The sequence below is a fragment of the Jaculus jaculus genome, chromosome 13 (genome assembly GCF_020740685.1).
Source record: "Jaculus jaculus isolate mJacJac1 chromosome 13, mJacJac1.mat.Y.cur, whole genome shotgun sequence".
Classification (NCBI taxonomy): Eukaryota; Metazoa; Chordata; class Mammalia; order Rodentia; family Dipodidae; genus Jaculus; species Jaculus jaculus.
Window position 1 is genome coordinate 18,094,938 of NC_059114.1, and position 22,058 is coordinate 18,116,995.

Genomic DNA, 22,058 nt, shown 5'->3' on the forward strand with positions numbered 1-22,058 from the left:
TGGGCCCTGGGGAATCGAACCCAGGCCACTAGGCTTTGCAGGCAAGTGCCTTAACCGCCGAGCCATCTCTCCAGCCGTTCCACGCTGTTTTGATCACGTCGAGCTGTCAGAGGTCCAGCTCGCGCTGCATCACGTGCACACCCTCGCGCGCACGCACACGCCCAGGATCACACGCTTGCATGTAACCAAGTTGTGTTTCTTGACTTAGAACGCAGCACGATGGAGGCACATGCTTTCAGTTCTTCCCTTTTTTTTTTAGCATGGCCTTGTAACCAGCCATTGTATTCTACGTCCTCTGCTAAACGCTGGCCATGGCCTGCTATCGTATCACATGTCACTTAGGGGCGATGACTCATGGTTTGAAAATATACCAGTTTCATTGGTTCTCCTGGGCTACTTCTGACATTCCCATGGCAACTTTTTCAGGGGCTGAACGTCCTGCTTCCCCTGACAACCTGGGAGCCAGGACTTACTTGGCTTTTGGAAAGCTGTTTTTTTTTTTCCCCCCACCTAATTCCTATTGCACTTGCTGAGGTCAGACCTCTTGGGGGAAGCATTGTTCACCCAGCTCTGGGCTTCCTTACCATTAACCATTCCCTCCCTCGGTGGCAGCCAGAGGTAGCCGTCACCATGTTTTAATTTTTCTTTAGTGGCTACCTCTCCTCTGGGAGACGGTGGAGATTGCTCCTGCTTCTCCTCGCTGTCTGTGGCCAGGGTGAAGGTCGGCATGTGGCATGTAGTAGTGTTGGAGAAATAAGAAGTTTGTAATAAATCCCTCTTCCCCTCACCTGGGTCATGAAAACCCTCATAACTTCAGGCATATAGTCTCCCCTGAGCACCTTGAAGGTTAACCCTCCCTTGGAACCCCATTGTTACCATTTTCCCTTCAAGCTAATAATAGCATATTTTCTTTCTTTTTTTTTTTTTAAAAAAAAAAACTATTTATTTATTTAGGAGAGAGAGAGAGAGAGAGAGAGAGAGAGAGAGAGGGAGGGAGGGAGGGAGAGAGAATGGGCATGCTAGGGCCTGTAGCCATTGCAAATGAACTCCAGCCGCGTGCACCACTTTGTGCATCATCTGACTTTACATGGGTACTGGGGAATCGAACCCAGGTCCCTTGGCTTGCAGGCAAGCACCTTAACTGCTAAGCCATCTCTCTAGCCCTTATTATTTATTTATTTTTGTTTTTGAATGTATGTTCTTGCACTAGCCCAGACTGACCTGGAATTCACTATGGAGTCTCAGGCTGGCCTTGAACTCATAGTGAGCCTCCTGCCTCAGCTTCCTGAGTGCTGGGATTAAAAGCGTGCGCCACCACGCTTGGCCCCTTGTTATCTTTTTAAGTGTTTAATTTAATTTATTTATGAGAGAGAGAGAGAGAGAGAGAGAGAGAGAGAGAGAGAGAGAGAGAGGCGCAGATGGATAAGATGGGAGAGGATATAAATTACCTTTTCTTAAAGCTACTTAGTCTGTAGCATCCCAGATAAGCATTGGGCATCCTATCTCTGAACTCACCCCTCTGTCCCAGAGTTCCCGCCTTCCTGTCCTTCGGGTCCGTATTGTTCACAAACTCAGGCCCAGAGTCTGGTTCCCCCTGTGCTTCAGTGGCCTCCAAGGGCTTTACCCTGGAGCCCCTTGCCACCCATCCAGTCTCATCTCGGGGTGGTCTCTCCCTGATGCCCTTTATTCCAGCCACACAGGTTCTCCTGCCACCCCGCACTCCCTCCCCCAACGTGCCAGGCTACTTTGGCTTGCTGAATGAGTGAGGACAGATTATGAATTCTGCTGTCACCACATGACCCGGCCTCATGGCGATTTCCTGTTTCCTTGACTCATCTCTCTCAGACATCCCTGTCCCCAGCACCTCTCCCAGGTTGTGGTTGCTTTAAGGCATTTCAGGAAAGCCACATGGTGTGCTTGCCACTGTCCTCCACCAGGGGGAAGCAACGAGCCGCTCTCCTAAGTGCCTTCCTGTTTTAAATTCTTCCTTCAAAAACTGTAATTAGTTCTTGGAAGATTCTAACCATCTTGGGACAGAATGGTCCTATTACTTCCTGCCTTAATTAATAGCATTATCTCAAACCAGGGAATAAGCTCGGGTTTTTCCCCTCACCAGATTTTTCCCTCCCAGTGACCATGGAGCCCCAAAGGTGAGAAATCTTAACTCTGTTCTCACTGGTCCCTGTCTCAGCCTGTGCCTGAAACCCTGAAAGAATAATCATCCATTCATTCATTAAATCGTTCATTCATTCACTCACTCATTCATTCAGCACACTCAAGGGGTCCAGAAGTCCGGGCACCTTAACCTTGCCCAGCAGATCTGCTGCCAAAGTCATCCATGAACTCATTTGACAAGAGGTGCCGGTTCAATGCTGAATCCAATTGCAGGTGCTGGTGTGAGCTCTGGCGATGTGTGCTGAGGTGTGTCCCCATGGGGTTTCTGTTCTGGGTGGAGACAGAGCAGGGCACTTGCTGTGATGGGCGTGGACAGTCCATAGTGTAGGATGAGGGCTGTGGGTGAAAGAGGAGTGAAGCAGGCTGAAGGAGGTGGCAGCAGTGGCTCCATCATCATCTCCACTTCCATCATCACCACCACCACCATCACCACCACTGTCATCATCATCACTACCATTACCACAACTGTCACCATCATCACCATCATCACCACCACCATCACCATCATCATCACCACCACCATCACCACCACTATCATCATCATCACTACTATTACCACAACTGTCACCATCACCACCACCATCACCACCATCACCATCACCACCACTATCATCATCATCACTACCATTACCACAACTGTCACCATCATCACCACCATCACCATCACCATCACCACACCACCACCACACCACCACCACTGTCATCATCATCACTACCATTACCACAACTGTCACCATCACCACCACAATCACCACCACCACTGTCATCATCACTACCATTACCACAACTGTCACCATCATCACTGTCATCACCACCACCACCATCATCACCATAATCACCACCATCACCACTGTCATCACGAAGCTCTCCTCTCCTTTCTCTGCCCAGCTTACTTTCCTTCACTTCTTCCCACCTTCCTTTCATTCTCTTCCCCAGGCGCCCATCTTAGTCTGTCCCTCTTTGCTAGAGCAGAGAAGCTGGCGCCGTAAATGATGTGGTGCGGAAGTGTCGCGTGCACAGTGCAGAAGTGTCGCGTGCACAGTGCGGAAGTGTCGCGTGCACAGTTCTGGAGACCGGAAGTTCAAGATCAGCATGCTGATGTGGACAGGGTCCCACACAGGCCCCTGACAGAAGGGCAGAGCTGCTCTGTCACCTTTTTCACCAGGGAATGAAGAGATTGCTTACTGCCTTGCCCTTCCCTCCTCCCCACAGAGCCCAGCAAACACTGGGCACCATGCTGGGTTCCAGGCTTGAGCCAACACCTAGAGCTGGGGTGGCTTCTGTGCGTGTGCGTGTGAGGGGAACAAGTGGCACTCTTGTGGCAAGAGAGAGGACGGGGCACCCAAAGCACAGTGAAGATTGGGTGGGTGTGCTGAGGGTGAGCCGCGGTGTCCACCAAACAGGCAGGCCACTGTGAGGGGCTTAGCCCAAGGGTTTGCAAGCCATCGGACCCTTTATCAGATTTTCAGGCTGATGGTAAGGTGGATCAGAGCCAGGTGAGATGTCAGCACTCCGTCAGGAGGCCCGGGCGCCCCACAGGAAGAGCGCAGGAGCAGGACGCTGCCTCACCCCCAGCATCCTCCCCTCCCCTCCCCAGAGGCTGGGCATATTCTGCCTCAGCTTCTCCTGAGCACCAGGAGGAGAGCTGGCAGCTGGGGGGTGGGAAACAGGAAGCAAGGAGGCCCCAAAATAGAACAGCCTCGGATGCCCTGGGGCTTCTTCCCAGTTTGGGCTTTCAGTGAAGCCCCCCAGAACCCCGCCTTCAGCACCACTGTTGTCTTCCTGTGACCAGAACAAAGCACAAGAGTGGGTCTTGATTGCTCTATTGTGCAAGTTGCCTGGGGCTTGGAGAAGGCTGGCATGAAGGAGGAGTCCACTCCCCCGCAGCCAGGCCCATGAGGTAGTATGCACTGGCCCTTCCCCTCCTTGCCCTGGCCCCTCCCAGCCCCCTGGTGCTCCGGAGCCCCCCCACACCTCTAGCACACCGCTGGGACACACTGCAGCCACAGAGACGTGCCCCCCACCTGCGGCTCATTCACACACTAACCACCCATGCAGCATTCCTTTTCTGCTTCCGTCACTGTTGGGGATGGTGATGGGGAAGCTCTGCTCCGGGGGCTCGTGTTCCAGAACCATCCAACTATGCTCATGCAACAAATCCAAACCGAAATCCTTTAAAAAGCAAATTCCACGGCAAGCCCCTTTCTTTATGCATCACCGTTGCCACGAAGGGCTCGTGTTTACCCTCTTGGCTCAGCACAGTTCTAGAACATTCCCATCACCCGAGAGAGTTCTACTGGACAGAATATGCTGGAAGAAACCGTAAATAAGACACAGAATGGCGGGCTGAGTGGGTAAAGTACTTGCCCCACATGCCTGAGGACCCGAGTCAGGATCCCCAGCACCCGTGCATGACAGGTGCACTTGTAATTCCAGCGCTGCGTAAGCAGAGACTGGGGGATCCTGGGGCTCGCTGGCTAGCTAGTCTAGCTGAATTGCTGAGCGCTAGGTTCCGTGCGAGCCCCTGTCTCAAGAAATGCCATGGAGAGCTGGGCATGGTGGTGCACACACCTTTAATCCCAGCACTTGGGTGGCAGAGGTAGGAGGATTGTTGTGAGTTTGAGGTCACACTGAGACTCCATCATGAATTCCAGGCCAGCCTGGGCTCGTGTGAGACCCTAACTCGAAAAGGGGGCTGAAAGGTGGCCAGGCTTTGAGGGAATGCCAGTCAGGCTTCAGGCAGCGCAGAATACATACGTCAAGTTTGGTTTTATGAGACAGGTAGCCTAGGTTGCCCTCAAATTCACGATCCTCTTGTCTCAGATTCCCGAGTGTTGGGATCACGGTCGTGCACTGTCAGGCCTGGTTTACAAAGAGATTCATTGGAAGGAATTGTCTCGTCGCCTGGAACTCTTGCGTTGGAGTTGGAGTTGCTGTACGTGGTGGAATTTCTTTCTCTCCAGAGAAGCTCCGTTCTGTTCTTCGGGCATCTTGCTGGGTGGGTTCTACTCGCCAGTTCGTGGGGGGGTACTCACCCTCACGGAAATGAGCTGTTGCAGTTACCGTCTCGTTGCTGAGGCAGAGCACCTGACCAGAGCAGCTTCTGGAAGGAAAGGGTTTGCTTTGGTGTACACTTTGAAGGGAAGTTTCACCATGGCAGGGAAAGAAAGCATGGCAGAGCAGAGGCTGGGTGCCACATCTGGGTACATCTGCTAGGAGTTAGCAGGAACACCCAATGGGCTGGACTAATAAGCCTCAGGTTTTGCCCCTAGTGACACACCTCCTCCAGCAAGGTTTGCTCCTCCCAGAGACTCCACCAGCTGCTGATTAAGTAGGAGGCTTAACCACAAACGCATGGGAATTTGGGGGGACATTTCACATTCAAATCACCACCCAGACTTTATTTAATCTGCAAAATACCTCCACAGAACTGCCTCCCTGGGGGCTGGCGCATGGGCTGGCTTAGCTGAGCCAAATCGGCATGGCCAGCATTGAGCCTTTCCAGGGAGGTGACAGTTAAGCTAAGGCTTGCATGGCAAGAAAGGTACAGGACGGATGACTAGGAGGAAGACTTGTAGAGGGAACAGGCCCTGAATCTCAGATGAACTCTTTAAGAAGTAGAAAAAGGGCTGGAGAGATGGCTTAGTAGTTAAGCCACTTGCCTGAGAAGCCCAAGGACCCAGGTTCGATTCCCCAGGACCCACGTAAGACAGATGCACAAGGTAGCGCATGTGACTGGCGTTTGTTTGCAGTGGCTGGAGGCCCTGGCATGCCTATTCTCTCTATCGGCCTCTCGCTCTCTCAAATAAATAAAATATTTTTTTTTTTTAAAAAAAGGAGAAAGAAAGGCCATGTGACCCTCCCATGGTGAGGGGACCTGTAGCTGGGTAACAAACTACTCCAAAGTTAGTGGCTTAAAACAATGGCTTTGATATATCTCCACTGCCTCTCTGGGTTGGCTGGGCTCTGCTGTGCAGTTCTTCTGGCTCTTGTACTGGTGGTCTTGGCTGTAGGTACCTGGGGCCTGACGGACGGGAAGAGTCAAGATGACCCCTGTGCATAGCTGGCAGTGGGCACTTGTTGTTGGGCAGGAGAGATGCCAGTCCTTTGGTCCATCTCTAGCTCTGTAAAAGTGAATGAATGAATAACTGAATGAATGAAGTGCAGTGAATGTGAGCGGGAGGTGGCAAAGTGTCATTACTTGGTACAAAATTGTTTTTGCCTCCCCTGAATGTGTCCTAGTTGCATAACAGAATCATTGTCACCCGTGGGTCTATGCCTCCAGTTCCTCATAGGCCAGGACCGCCCCCCCTTTTCAGGGGGCTTTGTTTTCCTTTACACAGCACCCAGCTTTTGTTTGAGGAAGGAAGAGACAGAGCCTAATACCATGTGGGCCATCACTTGCATATTCCTTCATATTTTAAAAATGACCCCCAAGAAAACAAACATCTAGGAGGAAACACTTTCTTGTTAGTGCCTGTTCTTGGCTTAGGGGCCAATTATTATTTCTCCTCTTGCTCATTTTCTGTTTTCCTGGCCAACAAACAGGACATCATGGAGCTCGAAGTTTGAGAGAAGGGAACATGGTCTGCACCTCTCGTGACACCTTTTTGGCTACAGATTCAATCCTCTTTCTACCCCTTCCCAGTCTGCATCTTCCCAGCACTTAGATGCCTCCAGATGTGGCAAGTTAAATGCCATCACTGCCAGGCCGCCTTTCTGGATTTCACCCACTCCTGAAATTCACTATGTAGTCTTGTGTGGCCTTGAACTCATGGTGATCTTTCCACCTCTGCCTCCCGAGTGCTGGGATTAAAGGCATGCACCACCACACCTGGCTTGTACTTGTTTTGATATATAAATCTTCCACCTCCAATTGGAAATTCCTGGGTACTCAGAGCTATCTTGTAACAGGAACACAAAGAGTCATAAGACATAGGAAGTGTGCAGTGTTTGGGGTTTATTCCAAGGTGACTTGGAGAGTCATTTCACTGTCTTCAAATGCTCCCATGATTGGAGTCTGTTGTAGTTTCCAAATTTCAGACACTAGTCAGGGAGATGATGAGCAGATAATGGGACATATTCTCTCCACTGGCCTTACACTTTTTTTTTTTTTCCTGAGGTAGGGTCTTGCTCTGGCCTAGGCTGACCTGGAATTCACTATGTAGTCTCAAGGTGGCCTTGAACTCACGGCAATCCTCCTACCTCTGCCTCCCAAGTTCTAGGATTAAAGGCGTGTGCCACCACATCTGGCTACAATTGCTTTTTAAAATAAAGTTTTATTGGAACATGGCCACACCTATTTGTTTACATATACCATGGCTAGTTTTTTTTTTTTTTTTCTTTTGAGCCAGAGTCTCTGTGTAGCCTAGGCTAATCTCTTGCTTCAACCTCCTGAGTGCTGGGATTATAGGTGTGCATTCCTATGTCTGGTTTCTATGGCTGTAGACACTAATACTAGACTCATATGGCTTGACAAAGATTGTATATACCACAAAGCATAAACTATTTCCTGTCTGGCTCTTTAGAGAAAGCATTGGTTAATCCTGTAAACAAACAAACAAAAAGCAAGTAAGAAAGAGTAAGTGTTGAGAGTTGAAACAGTCACACACATACTGTAAGCCTGGATAGATTTCCAGGGGATGTTCATAAGAATTTTCCTGAGGAGGAGGAGAGGTGTGGGCAGCAAAGAACTAAGGCAAGGCGGGTCAGTGTTTGTACAGTGGTTCAGCCTTTGCACGGAGCTATCATTCTGTTAGAACATTTCCTACACTCAGCGCTAAGAGGAAGGCCGAAAGGAAAGGCATGTCCAAAGAGGGTGGGTAACTTTCCCTGGGTCGCCGAGCTTTTGAGGCTAGACCCCATAGAGATGCTTTCACTGAAATTATTTTTCTTTTTTATATTTATTTATTTGAGAAGGCAAAGAGAGAGAGAGAGAGCGAGAGAGAGAGATTGGTGAAGAGGCAGATAGAGAATGGGCACACCAGGGCCTCTAACCATTGTAAACAAACTCCAGAAGCATGTGCTACCTTATGCATTTGGCTTACATGGGTACTGGGGAATTGAACCTGGGTCCTTAGGCTTCGCAGGTGAGCACCTTAACCACTAAGCCACCTCTCTAACCCTGAAATTATTTTTCTTGTCTGTGCCCCACCAGACTGAGTTCTTGGGAGTTTGTTGAGTAAGAGTGCCAGGTTCATGGATGCTCTGTGAATAGAACTCTCTAGATGTTTCTTCTATCTGGTAGTCCCTGTTTTTCCTTGGGCACATGTGTAGGATAACCCAGTAGCATTCTGGGATGGGAGGTTGCTTCCACCCTCAAAGGAATGTAGAAACTGTTCCTCCTCCCAGCCATAGGGAGAGCCTGTCGCACTAAGTTGGGGAGCTGGGGCAGGAGAGGACACAGTCCCTCCCCACCCCGACACCAGCCCTGTCCTTGGGAATGGGGCTCAGATTAGCTTCATCAGCTGATCCCTTCCTCCCTTCCTCCCTTCTTTTTTTTTTTTTGAGGTAGAGTCTTGCTGTAACCCAGGCTGACCTGGAATTCACCATGTAATCTCAGGGTGGCCTTTAACTCTCAAACTCACGGCAGTCCTCCTACCTCTTCCTCCTGAGTGCTGGGATTAAGGGTGCCACCACGCCCAGCCTTGATCACTTGGTTTAGCTCTTTTGTTTCTCCTTGCTCTGTCTGCCACTCTGTGGTGGGGAAAGGAGGCGGCATCTTTGTAACGGGCAGCCAGGCTGCTCTGGTTAGGAACCTGACAGACTGTTCTTCAAGTGGTACTTTCCAAAGACCTTCTGTCTTCACTATCACGGTGTGCTGGAGAACTGAGTGGCAGGGTTGTTATTTTTGCTTCAAACCCTAACAGGATCAAATAGCCAGTTGGCTGTAGACACGGAGATGAAGTTTGGCCCCAGTTATTTATTTCTTTTCTTGGACCACATCACACTAAGGCTCCTTCTTGGTGCAGTTTCATCTTCGGCCACCAGGAGTCGCTGCCTGATAACCTTCCTTTGAAAATGGCCCTGATTCCGACTCCCTTGGAAGACGATCTTGAAATGATGTATGAGTGTCTGAAATCAAGGGAAACTGAGTCCCAGAGAGGACCAGGGTTGGACCCAGATACAGCAGCAGGGAACTAGCGTGGGCTTAGTTCACAGCACCCTGGGCAGGCTGACACCCTGGGGGGCGGGAGTGAAGCTGGGTCACCTCCTGTGGCTGGCCTTGACCCTGTGGCAGGTGTCTGAGCAGGCTCGGGGCTCCTGCCCACGGCCGTCTGCTCAGAGAGGACCTTGCTGCCGCTCACCTTCCTTCCCCCAGCCCGCTGCCTCCCATGCTGTGTGTCGCCCTGCCTGCCGCACTGCGAGGCCAGTGAAGGAGAAGAAAAGGAGCTGTTACAGAAAACGCGTCGTATGCCAGACTCCAGAGGAGAAGGAGACAGCTCCGAGAGGCAGGGGCTATCTGGAGTGACTTTGGCTTCCTTCCCTTGGGAATCTTCTGGAAAGAGTTTAGAGTGGGTTTTGGGGTGTGCTGCAGCTTTGGAGGGGCCCTCCTGGACGGTTTATTGACAGCAGGTCCAGGAAGAAAAGCAAGGCTTGTTTTTAATGCAAGTTCCGCCCAAAATATAGATTAGAACAACAACAACAAAAACAAAAAAAAAAACCCAGAATAAACAAACAAAACAAAAACAAATAAAGAAAAAGCCACGGGCTGCACTTGAGACCTGGCTCCTCCGTCAGCTGCCTCGGGCAGTCTGTGGCTCAATCAGGAGGGGGTGTGAGTCCTGGCTGTGGGGTTCAGGCTTTTTTTCATAGATTTAAAAAAAAATTCATACATATAGGCCCTCTAGCCACTGCAAGCAAACTCCAAGACGCACGTACCATCTTGTGTGTCTGAACTACGTGGGGCTGGGGAATCAAACCTGGGTCCTCTGTCTTTGTAGGCAGCTGCCTTAACCGCTAAGCCATCTCTCCAGCCCAGGGTTCAGTCTTTACCAGGGACAAAAGGAGGGGTAACCTTGTTGAATGCTTGTGTCAGGTGAGGTGATATGTGATATGCCTCTGTCTGGGGCTATCGCCACCTGAGCAAGATTTAGAAAAAAATATTTTTATTTATTTAACAGAGAAAGAGGGAGAGGAGAGGGATAGAATGGGTGCACCAGGGTCTCCAGCCACTGCAAACAAACTCCAGATGTGTACGCCCCCTTGCACATCTGGCTAATGTGGGTCCTGGGGAATCAAACCTGGGTCCTTTGGCTTTGCAGGCAAAGGCCTTAACTGCGAAGCCATCTCTCCAGCCCCTGAGCAAGATTTACTTGGTCCTTTGGGCTGGAGGGACTAGGAAGTCTCACAGAATGGGTGGGTCCAAGTTGCTCTCAGCTCCTCCCAAACTCAGCGCCGGCACTGACTGAGCTGACATTCGGCTTCTGGGAGGCAGATCCCTCGGGTCTGCATGACCCTGTAAACCCAGAGCTGGTAGAGGGCACAGCAGGGCAAGCTGCCAAGGTCATTGGCATTGCAACCACACTGGCCCATGGATGGAGGGGGCAGTGTTTTGATCTCTTAATATTTGGGAAAGGTGGGGAGGGGGCGGCCTGAGTTACTCTCTTCTCATAACACAGGAGAAGTTGGGCAAAGTTTCCTGTGGTCCCTCACAGAGACGTGGTCATTTATTCACCCAGTGCGGACAGCTTTCTAGGGGACTGACCACTCACGGTAGGTCCTTCCTCAGTGCACACTGTCCTTGGGCTGCAGCTGGGGACGTCTTACTCAGGAACAATGGGCATTGTGTGAAGATGCCACCTGAGGTCAGTGTTGTCCGCGTTGCCTGGAGGACCGTCCAAACCAGACGCAGTTTATGGGAAGAAGGGGTTTATTTCAGCTTCCAGACCCAGGGGGAGGTTCCGTCATGGTAAAAGCTGCTTCTCTACATCCAAGCAGAGAGAGTCAGCCAGCAACCCCCACCCCCCCAAAACAGCAGGCACAAGCCTGTAGCAAGCCGGTTCCCCAGCACTCAGATTGCTCTGCATGCCCCTGGGCTGGGGAGTCAGATCTGCACCCCCCCCACACACACACCTTAGAGCTGGACTCCAGGATCGGCCCTCCAGTGACAGACACCTCCTCCTCCCAGGGGACTGGAGGCCCAAGTTACAATAAAGCTCCTGAGTGTATGGGACGGGGGCGGGGGCCATACATTCAAACTGCTACTGTCAGAGCCCACAAGTCTTTGGTCCCAGTGAGAGATACTGGGGTGGTCTCTTATTAAGAAATGGAAATACTGGGCTTGGGGTTCCAGGCTGACTGGGGCCTTGGTAGGGCCGGATAATCAGCGCGCTGGGAGACTGAGCTGCGCACTGTGAGATGTGGAGCAGTGTCTGAAGTGGTCACCCTTCTCCCCTTAGTCCTGATGACCAGAAATGCTGCCCAGGGCTGGGAGTGTATCTCAGCATTATATCATATGCTGAGCCACATTCAAAGACCTGGGTTCCATCCCGGAGCCACAGAATGACTGACTGACGACTGCCTTCTTCCCAGCATCACCCATATGATCTGGGGGAAGATCACCCTGGTTGAGGACCGTGGACCTGACTTCTCTGAAGTGCTTCAGGGAGGAAATCGTCTGATGACGATGACGACGATGATGACGGCCGTGACAGGAAGATGACAACTTAAGTTTTCGGAAGTCAGACGAAAGCCAAGAGATTGTGCAGGGGCGAGATTTCTGCAGGAGGCACAGAAATCTGTAATTGAGTTGGCGCTTGGTTTATGATGTCCAGGGCCTGATTTTCCCAGGGGTCTTTAGTGGAATTAACGGGAAATAGATGAAAGCCTTCACGTACGCCCCCACATGCACACGCGTGCACATGCGCGCACACCCTCTCCCTCTCCCCAGCACTCTTGTTAAAGGTGCCGTCACATTTTCAGGTGAGCAGCTCCTGCTCAGCTTAGGGGGGAGGGTGGGGGTGGGCTCTATTACAACTTCTCCACTTGTCGGGGAGGGGAACCCGGCCCTGCCAGGTGGCCCTGCTGAGCCTGGCATCCTGGTCTGGAAGATGCCCGGGGATAGCGCAGATGCCTTTGAGCCATCCCCGTCACCTCCATGGTCCTGGACGGACTTCCACAGCTGGCCAGTTTGCTGACGGAAGTAGCCTTGTCCCACCCTTGAGCACAGCTCCCCACTTAGCACCTCAGCTTCCAACTGTGGTCATGATGACTGGAGGGGCCGTGCCACTTGGGGACACCTTTTTTGGGGGAGGGGGTTCTTTAATCACCAGAAATTAATCTCCGCCTTAGCACTTGGTTCTTTGGTCCGCAAATCTCTCCAAGTGGCTCCTCCTTCCTTGGGGAATGGCTCAAACGCTAAGGGAAGTGGTCCGTGCCCAGCGTAAGCACAAAGATCATCATCACTCTCCTTAGAGGGGGATATCCTGGGATGGAGAGGTGGCTCAGTGGTTAAGGCGCTTGCCTGTGGAGCCTAAGGGCCTGAGTTTGGTTCCCCAGGGACCCACGGAAGGCCAGATGTACGAGGCTACGCATGCGTCTGGAGTTCGTTTGCAGGAGGCCCTGGCACACCCATTCTCTCTCTCTCCCTCTTTCTCTCTCTCATTTACTCACTCACTCATAAATAAATAAGGGGAGCCCAAATCCCCTCAAGCTCACAGGTGTTCTTGAGGGGGAAAACATTTTACAGGGAGCCCTGAATGTGACACCTTGTTTGGACTTCCCCTCTGCCTTTGGGGTGGGGGGTGTTGGCTATGTTATCTCACTGCCCACCACATGGCAAATCCCACGTCTGTCTGCTTGGCATTCTTTTCCTGCCCAGGCATCACAGCCCTTCTTTTTATTCCCTTCTCCGGTCGTGTCTGGACTGGTATTGCCCCTCACAGATGCCTGCAGACTTTCGGGGCTGAAGCCGCTGAGGCCAGGGGGAAAACGCTGAGGTTCAGGGGAAAGTGGGCTTGAGGATGGGCGGCTGGGTCCTGGCTGGTTTTGATGGGTGGAGCGAGAGTGGCATGGGATGTGGGAAAATGACACCCTTGAGCCTATTTACGTGCGCTGTCCTTTAACCTTTGTGCCGAGGGTCGTGGGTGAAAGAGGAAGTTGAGCGGAATTCATTGCAACCCCGGGGCCTCTGCTTGTGCCACACCTAGGTGGCGCCAGTTCTGAGCCAAGATGCTGGGATTTTTAGCACAGGGATTAACAATTGGGATAGAGGAGTTTGCCTTTCTTCCTGAAGGAAGGCCTGGGATGCCAAGGTCTTTCTCAGTGTTTCTGGAGCCAATGAAAGTGGAAAGAAGGATTTATTTTATTTATTTATGATAGAGAACAAGAGGGAGAAAGAGGGGAGAAAGAGAGAGAGAGAGAGAGTTGGCATGCCAGGGCCTCCGGCCACTGAAAACAAACTCCAGGCACGAGTGCCACCTTGTGCGTATGCGTCATTTTGTGCATCTGGCTTACGTGGGTTCTGGGGAGTTGAACCTGGGTCCTTGGGCTTTGCAGGCAAGTGCCTTAACCCCTAAGCCATCTGTCCAGCCTGAAAGGAGGAGTTCAGGTACACCTCCGTCTGGTCTACCTCTCTTTGCATAGATGCTTCTCCTTCCCTGATAAGGAATGAGACATGGGTTCATATTTACATGAGGTTTAAAACATTGTGGGCAAGGCTTTTCCATGGACGACCTTAGGATACCTCTGTCAGCAGGGCTTGTGCTGTCTTCTGTCATGGGAGAAGAGACAGGTTCAGAGAGGAGGATGGCCTGACTGAAGCTTCACAGCGTAGACCAGTCACAGAGTCAGCATTGAGCCCTGGCACTTAGCATGTGATCATTGTTTTAAATGGATGGACCCAGAGAGATAGATAGATAGATAAAAAGAGAGAGAGACAGACAAAATGATGGACCACTACTGGGAGCTGTACAGAGGTTGCCTAGCCAAGGTTACCCAACTGGAGTTGGTCTGATCTGTCTAAACCCTCAAGGCTTCAAGAGCACAGAGTAGATTTTGAGGTGGACGTGAACCCATTGAGTGGCAAGAAAACATTATGTGAGGGACAGCACGCTGGCCTACGTCCTAGGGTGGGTGGTTGGATGTCCGAGGAGCAGAGTCAGAGAGGGTGAGGAGGAGGAAGTGAGGCGACCCCGGAGACCTGGAGTCTCCAGGGCAGCCCTGCCCTCCAGGGTTTTGCACAGGGTGGAGTGGATCCACTGACAGCCCTGCCTCTGGTTTGCTCTGTGACGCCAGGCAGCTGCGGGCTCGAACCTTGCTAGGGTGCCTGCGTCATGCTGCAGGGGAGAGAGGGGCCACTCAGCGCTGGTGTGGAGTACCTGACCATTGGAACTAACAGCAGGGGTCTTCCTGTTGATGGTAGCTGGCCTTGCTCTGTCTATGACTGTGAGCGCAGAGGTCTCTGTTGAAATGGATCTCGGTGGCTTTGGTTGCCACCTCTAACACACGTGCCTGCAAACGCGATGCGGATCTGGCATGCCGAAGCGCTCAGGTACTGTCAGTGGTGGGTCCTTGAGAGGAGAGGCAGGCCTGCTGGCCATGGAGGTGCTAGGGCTCAGAAGATGACTCCCCAGTTTCGTGCTTAGTTCATCTCTACACCCCTCTTTTAAAAAATTAATTTTTTATTTAAAAAAATTAAAAATGGGGCTGGAGAGATGGCTTAGCGATTAAGTGCTTGCCTGTGAAGCCTAAGGACCCCGGTTCGAGGCTCGGTTCCCCAGGTCCCACGTTAGCCAGATGCACAAGGGGGCGCACGCGTCTGGAGTTCGTTTGCAGAGGCTGGAAGCCCTGGCGCGCCCATTCTCTCTCTCTCCCTCTGTCTGTCTTTCTCTCTATGTCTGTTGCTCTCAAATAAATAAATAAATAATTTTAAAAAATTAAAAATGTTTTAATCTACTTATTTGCAAGTAGATAAATACAGAGAGAGAGAGAGAGAGAGAGAGAGAGAGAGAGAGAGAGAGAGAGAGAAAGAACATGAGCATGCTAGGACCTCCAGCCACTGGAAAGTAATTCCAGATACATGTGCGACTTTGTGCATCTGGTTTATGTGGCTACTGGGGCATTCAACCCAGGTCATTACGTTTTGCAGGCAAACACCTTAACTGCTGAACCATCTTTCCAGCCCCCTATGGCCCTCTTTAACCAGCGCTTGTTAATAACTGTTGTGTTTCTGCAACCGCGTGGGATACTTTTTCTGTGGCCTTTGGCAAATTGTTATCTGAACGGTCATCTCCTGGAACTTCAGAAGATGGCTGTCTCTACCTTTGGGGTTGAGGATGAAATGAGATCAAATATCCAAAGGCAGCCGGGCGTGGTGGCGCACGCCTTGAATCCTCGCACTCGGGAGGCAGAGGTAGGAGGATCACCGTGAGTTTGAGGTCACCCTGGTATTCCAGGTCAGCCTGAGCACGAGAGAGACCCTACCTCAAAAAACAAAAAACCAAAACCAAACCAAACCAAAATAAAATCCAAAGGCATCAAGTGACTGGGGATGGCTGGGGAGATGGCTAAGTGGTTAAGGTGGTTTCTTACAAAGCTTGCTGGCCCAGTCTGCATGGAGCCACATGAACAATGTGGCCCATGTGTCTGGAGTGTCTAGAGTGACTGTGGATACCTGATCACTGATACATTGGTATTGCTAATTTTAGGCAACGTCATTATTGTGAAGCATATGATCTTTGCACGTGTGTGCCCGTAACAAGAGGACAGCCTTGGGTGTTGTTCCTCAGACCCCATCTACCTTTCTCTGAGACAGGGTCTCTCAACAGCCTGGAATTCTCCAGTCAGGTTAGTCTGGCTGGCCAGTAAGCCCCAGGGTTCCTCCTGTTTCTGCCTCTCTAAGCCATGGGGTTACAAGTGCATACCACCACACCAGCTTCCTTTTTTTTAAAAAAAAGTATTCTACTTATTTATTTGCAAGCAGAGAGATAAATAGAGAATGGGCGTGCCAGGGCTTTTAGCCACTGCAAATCAATTCCAGATGCATGTGCCACCTTGTGCATCTGGCTTTACGTGGGTACTGGAGAATCGAACCTGGGTCCTTAGGCTTGGCTGGCAAGCACCTTAACTGCTGAGCCATCTCATCAGCTCCACACATGGTTTTCTATTCAGGGTCCTGGAGATCAAATTCAGGTCCTCACTCTTGCACAGCAACAACTTTAGCTCCTGAGCCACTCCCCGTATAATTTTAAAAAATGTTTTATTTATTTATTTGCAAGCAGAGAGGTACAGATGCACAGAGATAGAGAGCAGAGCAGAGGGAGAGAGAGAGAGTTAGTATGGGCACGTCAGGGCCTCCAGCCACTGCAAACAAACTCCAGATGCATGTGCCACTTTGTGCATCTGGCTTACGTAGCAACTGGAGAATTGAACCAAGGTCGTTAGACTTTTCAGGTAAGCATCTTAACCTGCCAAGCCGTCTTTCCAGCCCCCTACCATATGATTTCTATTCAATCCCTCTTGCAGTCACATGATGATTTTCTTCTACCCCCACTTCATTTTCCCTGACTCTTTCCTTCGAGGATTGAGGGTTTGATGCTCTTACCCCTCAATGTGGCGATGGAAAAGGAAGTTTAAGTACTAGGGCTGGAGAGATGGTTCAGTGGTTAAAGATGCTTGCTTCCAAAGCCTGCTGCCCCAGGTTCAATTCCCTGGCACCCAAGAAAAGCCAGCTGCACAAAGTGGTGCACGAATCAGCACAGGTGAGTTTGTTTGCATCAGCAAGAGGCCCTGGGGTGCCCGTGCAGTGTCTCCTTCTCATCACAAATAAGTAAATAAATATCAAGAAGTTTAAGTGCTGGTGACTTTTGTGGTGGATCTCACGAAGAGGCAGAGAGGAGAGGCCCTGGCTAGGGAAAGATAGGACAAATGGCAGGTTTTGTCAGCACGGAGCCTGTGAGAAACTTCTCGAAGAGAAGCCATTCCTCAAGGCTGTTTGAGAGAGAACCATCAGCTGGGAAGTAAGCTGGGAGAAAGAGAACTCAGAAATAAGCCGACCTTGTTTTCCAGCGCATTTGTCAGCGAGGGGTCCGGACAGAGCGAAACGGGGCCGCGTTCTGCATGAGAGGAGGCAATGCAAAGAGCGTATTGAGGGGTGTCTGGGAGCCGCTGACCCCAGGGAGGCATTCTCACTGCTCTGCTGTGCTGCTGCCCCAGGAGACGGGGCGCTCAGGAAGTTGGATCCGGGGACATGTCACATCTCTTTTCTGTTAGAGTCAAGAAATCTATTTATTTAATTAAATTTCCTTTGACTTTGGCTTTCCCCCCACCCTGCAGCTAATTTTCTCTTCTGTTTTCTTTCTTTCCCAAGACATCCGTTAGGCCACAGTGTGTGGGTAGGAGTGACAGCATTTGTAATAGCAGTGATAGAAGTGATAAGGCCCAAACCGTGCCCTGCCTTCTGGAATCTTGAATTGGTGGCCGAAGTCACCTCTGTCTCTTTAGAGGAATCTGTGGCTCAGAGCCTGTTCTTCCTGTGGCTGCCTTAAGGGCTTGAGGTCTGAGGGAGCTCTGGGGTAATCTTTTTAATCACTTGCAAGCTGTGCAGGCTCACACAGGAAAGGGTACTTTCTCTCCTTTTTTCTCTCTCCATTATTTCTATAGGCAAATAGAGGACACTTTTCTAAGCTGAACACATTTGTTCTACACCACTTCAACATGCATTAAGTAATCTAATTCAGGAGCCAGCAAGCCATGCCAACCTCTGGCCCACTCCTTTTGCTTTTTCACATAACATTTTATTGGGACATAGCCACGCCTACTCATTTACATATTACTTACTGTAGCTTCCTTAGCTGCAGTGGTAAGGCGCAGTAGTTGTAACGGAGACCTGTTGGACTACCCTGTCCTTTAAAAGAAAATGTTTGCCCACCTCTGTTCTCAACCTGGTCTATGGTCCTCTGTGATTTTTCTGTTTGTTCCTGATATGGATGTTTGGGAACAAAAGGGCTCAGTTGAATATGGGTTTCATCCAGTAAGGGTCTTGAGTGACAGTATCTCTTGTCTGTGGAAATGACCATGACTTAAGCAGAGGACCATACTAGCCATAGAGGTGACAAAAGATAGGCAGTATTTTGGGGGCCAAGTGTGGGAGGAAGGAAGGCAAGGCTTAATATAGAGAAGGGCTAGTTGAGATGGGTATAAAAACGGACAGGTACTGAGTGGCCCATCCCCAGGGAAGCATGAGGGGCATGGTTGTAGATAGAGCCTGCCCAGCTCAGGGAGCTGTGAGGCAACACAGAAGAAGGGCTTTTGGAGAGGAGAGGAGGGAACAAGGTAAGCTGGAGAGCTGAGAGGCAGCGGTGGAAACAGCTGAGGAAATACGAGGGTGACTTTTGCGTTTTCATCTTCTATTGTGACTTGCTCCAAGCAGAATTTCAGGGGCTGGTTGGTTTCATCAGAGTGAAGGGGACCCCAACGATGCTTACAGGCAGATTTGGAGCCATCTAGGCTGGACTCCCCAGGTCAACACCACTTTTTATTATTATTTTTTAAGACAAGCCCAACAGACTGGCCTTTTTTTTATGTGTGTGTATGTGTGAGAGAGAGAGAGAGAGAGATGGGGAGAGAATTGGCACACCAGGGCCTCCAGCCACTGTAGTTGAGCCCCAGATGTGTGCACTACCTTGTGCACATGTGTCACTTTGCACGCTTGCATCACCTTATGGGTGTGGCTTATGTGGGCTCTAAAGAGTTGAATGTGGGTCCTTAGACTTCACAGATAAGTGCCTTAACTGCTAAGCAATCTCTCCAGCCCAAATTTTTCCTTTCAATTTTTAAACAATATTTACTTATTTGAAAGGAGAAAGAGAGAGGGGAGGTGGAGAAAGAATAGGGGAGTGGTAGGGCCTCCAGCCATTGCAAATAAACTCCAGATGTGTGTACCGCTTTGTGCATCTGGCCTTACGTAGGTCCTGGGAGATCAACCTGGGTCATTAGGCTTTCCAGGCAAGGATCTTAACCGCTGAGCCATCCCTCCAGCCTCGAATTTTTCCTTTTGGAGTTGATGTCAGTACTAGAACTTTACAGGTCATAATTCTACTTTCACAAAAGGGTGATGAGGGCAATTGGAAGTGGGCCAGGGTAGGAGGAACTTCCATAGAACCCCGAGAGAGTTCTAGATGGGCAGCCGGGGAGTCTGGGTCCTGGATGTCCTTTGGACATGTGAGGCTAGACTTGAGAGGTCCTGAAGTTAGTGAGATTGGGAGCAATTGGTTTGGGACATCAGCCACCCTTGTAACCCAGGACAGCCTGGCCAAAGAGTACATGCACAGTGTACTACTTGACTTTAATGAAAGGGTTCAGAGCTCTGTGCCTTTTCATCCTTGGAGGGGAGACAGTGAGAGCCCTTGCTTCTTAGGAAGTCAGCCAGTTTTAGCATAGGAAGGCAGAGCTGGCTATGCAATAAGTACTCAGTTAAAAGGCTGGATAATTGCACTTTGCTAACCTGGCCCACATTTCCCAAGGGATGTTGAGGGGTTCTGCTTAGAAATCAAGCCAGTTTCTTCCCTGGAAGGCTTCTTGGTGCAGTCAGCAATCTGCCATGCTTTGGGTTTGTATAAGATCAGGCTGGAGTTGAACTTGGCGGTGGTGCTTGTTTTCTGAGCATATATTGGGCTAAACGGTTGGGAAACGGTATCCTATCTGAGGGGAGAGTTCGGGGCGATGTTTACCGGTATTTACTGCTCTGTGTTGGGCACCATGACAGGTCCTGGGGGACAGACACAGTGGTCCACAAGGAAATGGGTTCTGGACTCCTGCCATTAATACAAGAGGTTGTGGGAGTCTGGGGCTCTCGGCTCCTTAGTGTTCGTCTGTAAAATGGGCTAGTGGGAATTCCTGTCACACTTGATCTTAGCAGGATGACAGTGTGAGGAAATGGCTTGAGCAGGGTTGGAGCTAAACCGCCAAAGAAGGCCCTGGAAACGTTGAGGTTTCAGAATGACGTCTGTCACCAGCTGTGCCACCGTGGGCAAGTTACTTCACCTCTGTATGTCAAGCTCCTCGTCTACAAAACAGGGACAGTATACTTCTAATAACTTATAGGAGCTTTGTTTTCTGTTTTTTTTTTTTTTTTAAACAGGGTCTCACTGTATAGCTTGGGTGGCCTTGACCTTCCAGTCCTTTACCCTGGGTGCCGGGATTACAGGTTTGCACCACCGCACCTGGCTTGCTAACGCATTTTTATGATATGGCCCCGAGTCAGAAGGCACTGAAATTTACAGTCTCTTAGAAGTGTTGAAAGAACTACTCAACCACAAAAATGACCGCAGTAGCTTGTGTGGGTCAGCTGTCTGCTCCACTGCCTGGCACTTCGTGGGAATTGTCCAGCGTACCCCTCAGTCACCGTGACTTCAAGTGGCCACTGCTGCTGTCACCCGCAGTGGACGGGAAAGGGAGACTCAGCGCTTAGCCACTGCCGTGGCCATGTGGCTGGTCACTGTCAGAACCTGAAACCTGGAGCCCTGACCTGGCCTGGGGTAAGCAAGGTAACTTTGGAGACATGTCTACCAGGCAGAAGCCTAGCTTCCACATACACATGCAGAGTAGAGTCTCTGCTTCAAAGGGAACTGCCTTCTTGCCTTTCAAAGGGCTAGCTTTGGGGCTGGAGAGATGGCTTAGTGGTTAAGCGCTTGCCTGTGAAGCCTAAGGACCCTGGTTCGAGGCTCAATTCCCCAGGACCCACGTTAGCCAGATGCACAAGGGGTACATGCGTCTGGAGTTCACTTGCAGTGGCTGGAAGCCCTGGCACACCCATTCTCTCTTTCACTCTCTGTCTGTTGCTCTCAAATAAAAATTAAAAAAACATTTTAAAAAGGCTAGCTTTGTTCTCCTCTTCCTCCTTCTCTATCCTTTGTAATGGCCTTTTAAAAATATTTTTATTTATTTATTTGAGAGAGAGAAAGAGAGAGAGAGAATAGGCATGCTTGCCTACAAATGAACTTCAGACACATGCACCACTTCGTGCATCTGGCTTTACATAGGCACTGTAGAATTGAACCCGGGCCACCAGGCTTTGCAAGCACCTTTAACCTCTGAACCATCTCCCCAGCTCTGGCTTTTTTTTAAATAGGAGAATCTAGGGTCCCTAGGAACACATTTATAAAAGAGAGAACAACTCTAAGGGAAGCTGGAGCCCTTGGGTTTTAGTCAGCACTGTGTGTGTGTGTGTGTGTGTGTGTGTGTGTGTGTGTGTGTGTGTTTAAAAGAGCTTGCTAAATGCTGATACCTGCCTCTGTTAATGTCAGTCAGCACTTCCCAGAAGTGACCCTGTAGACTTCATGTGTCATTTGCTTGTCATTTTTCTGAATATTTTTGAGAACAGGGGGCTTGATCCCTTCCTTAAGGAGCAGCATATGTTGAAATTGGGCTTTTGTTTTATGTTTGCCTACTAGAATGTTTCCAGCCACCCCCCCCACCTCCGCCTTTGAAAATCTCTCTTTCCCCTCCTTCCCAGTGCCTGGCAGCCTGGCCTTGCCCTGCTTATCTAAGCCAGTCTCAGAGGAGCGGCTGACATCAGCCTCTAGGGACCTGCTGCTGTGTGGCGCTGGCTGAGCTGCAGGCAGAATGGCGCAGCCTCTGTAGAGAGCTTCAGAGGATGTTTCTGGCCTCTGAGATGGTTTGTGTCTTCCCTGGAGGTGCTATGGGCGGTGGCAGCTGGGGATGAGCAGAGGCGGAACAAGACTGTGCTAAGGAGCACTTGCCCTGAGTGTGGATGAGACGGAGGTGCACTCATTCACTCACTCATTCTTCCTGTGTAGCTCCTAGTGTCTTCACTTTCCATCCTTCCCCTTTCATCTGCCCATCCATCCATCCATCCATCCATCCACCCACCAACCCATCTGCCTGTTCATCTTTCCATCCATCCATCCATCAACCCACCA

At 50.5% G+C, this 22,058-nt stretch overlaps 1 protein-coding gene across 3 annotated transcripts in view; it reads left to right on the top strand.

Annotated features, from left to right (window-relative positions):
• Positions 1 to 22,058, top strand: part of Ksr2 (kinase suppressor of ras 2) — a 456,389-nt gene that overhangs the window by 102,380 nt on the left and 331,951 nt on the right. The window lies entirely within an intron of this gene.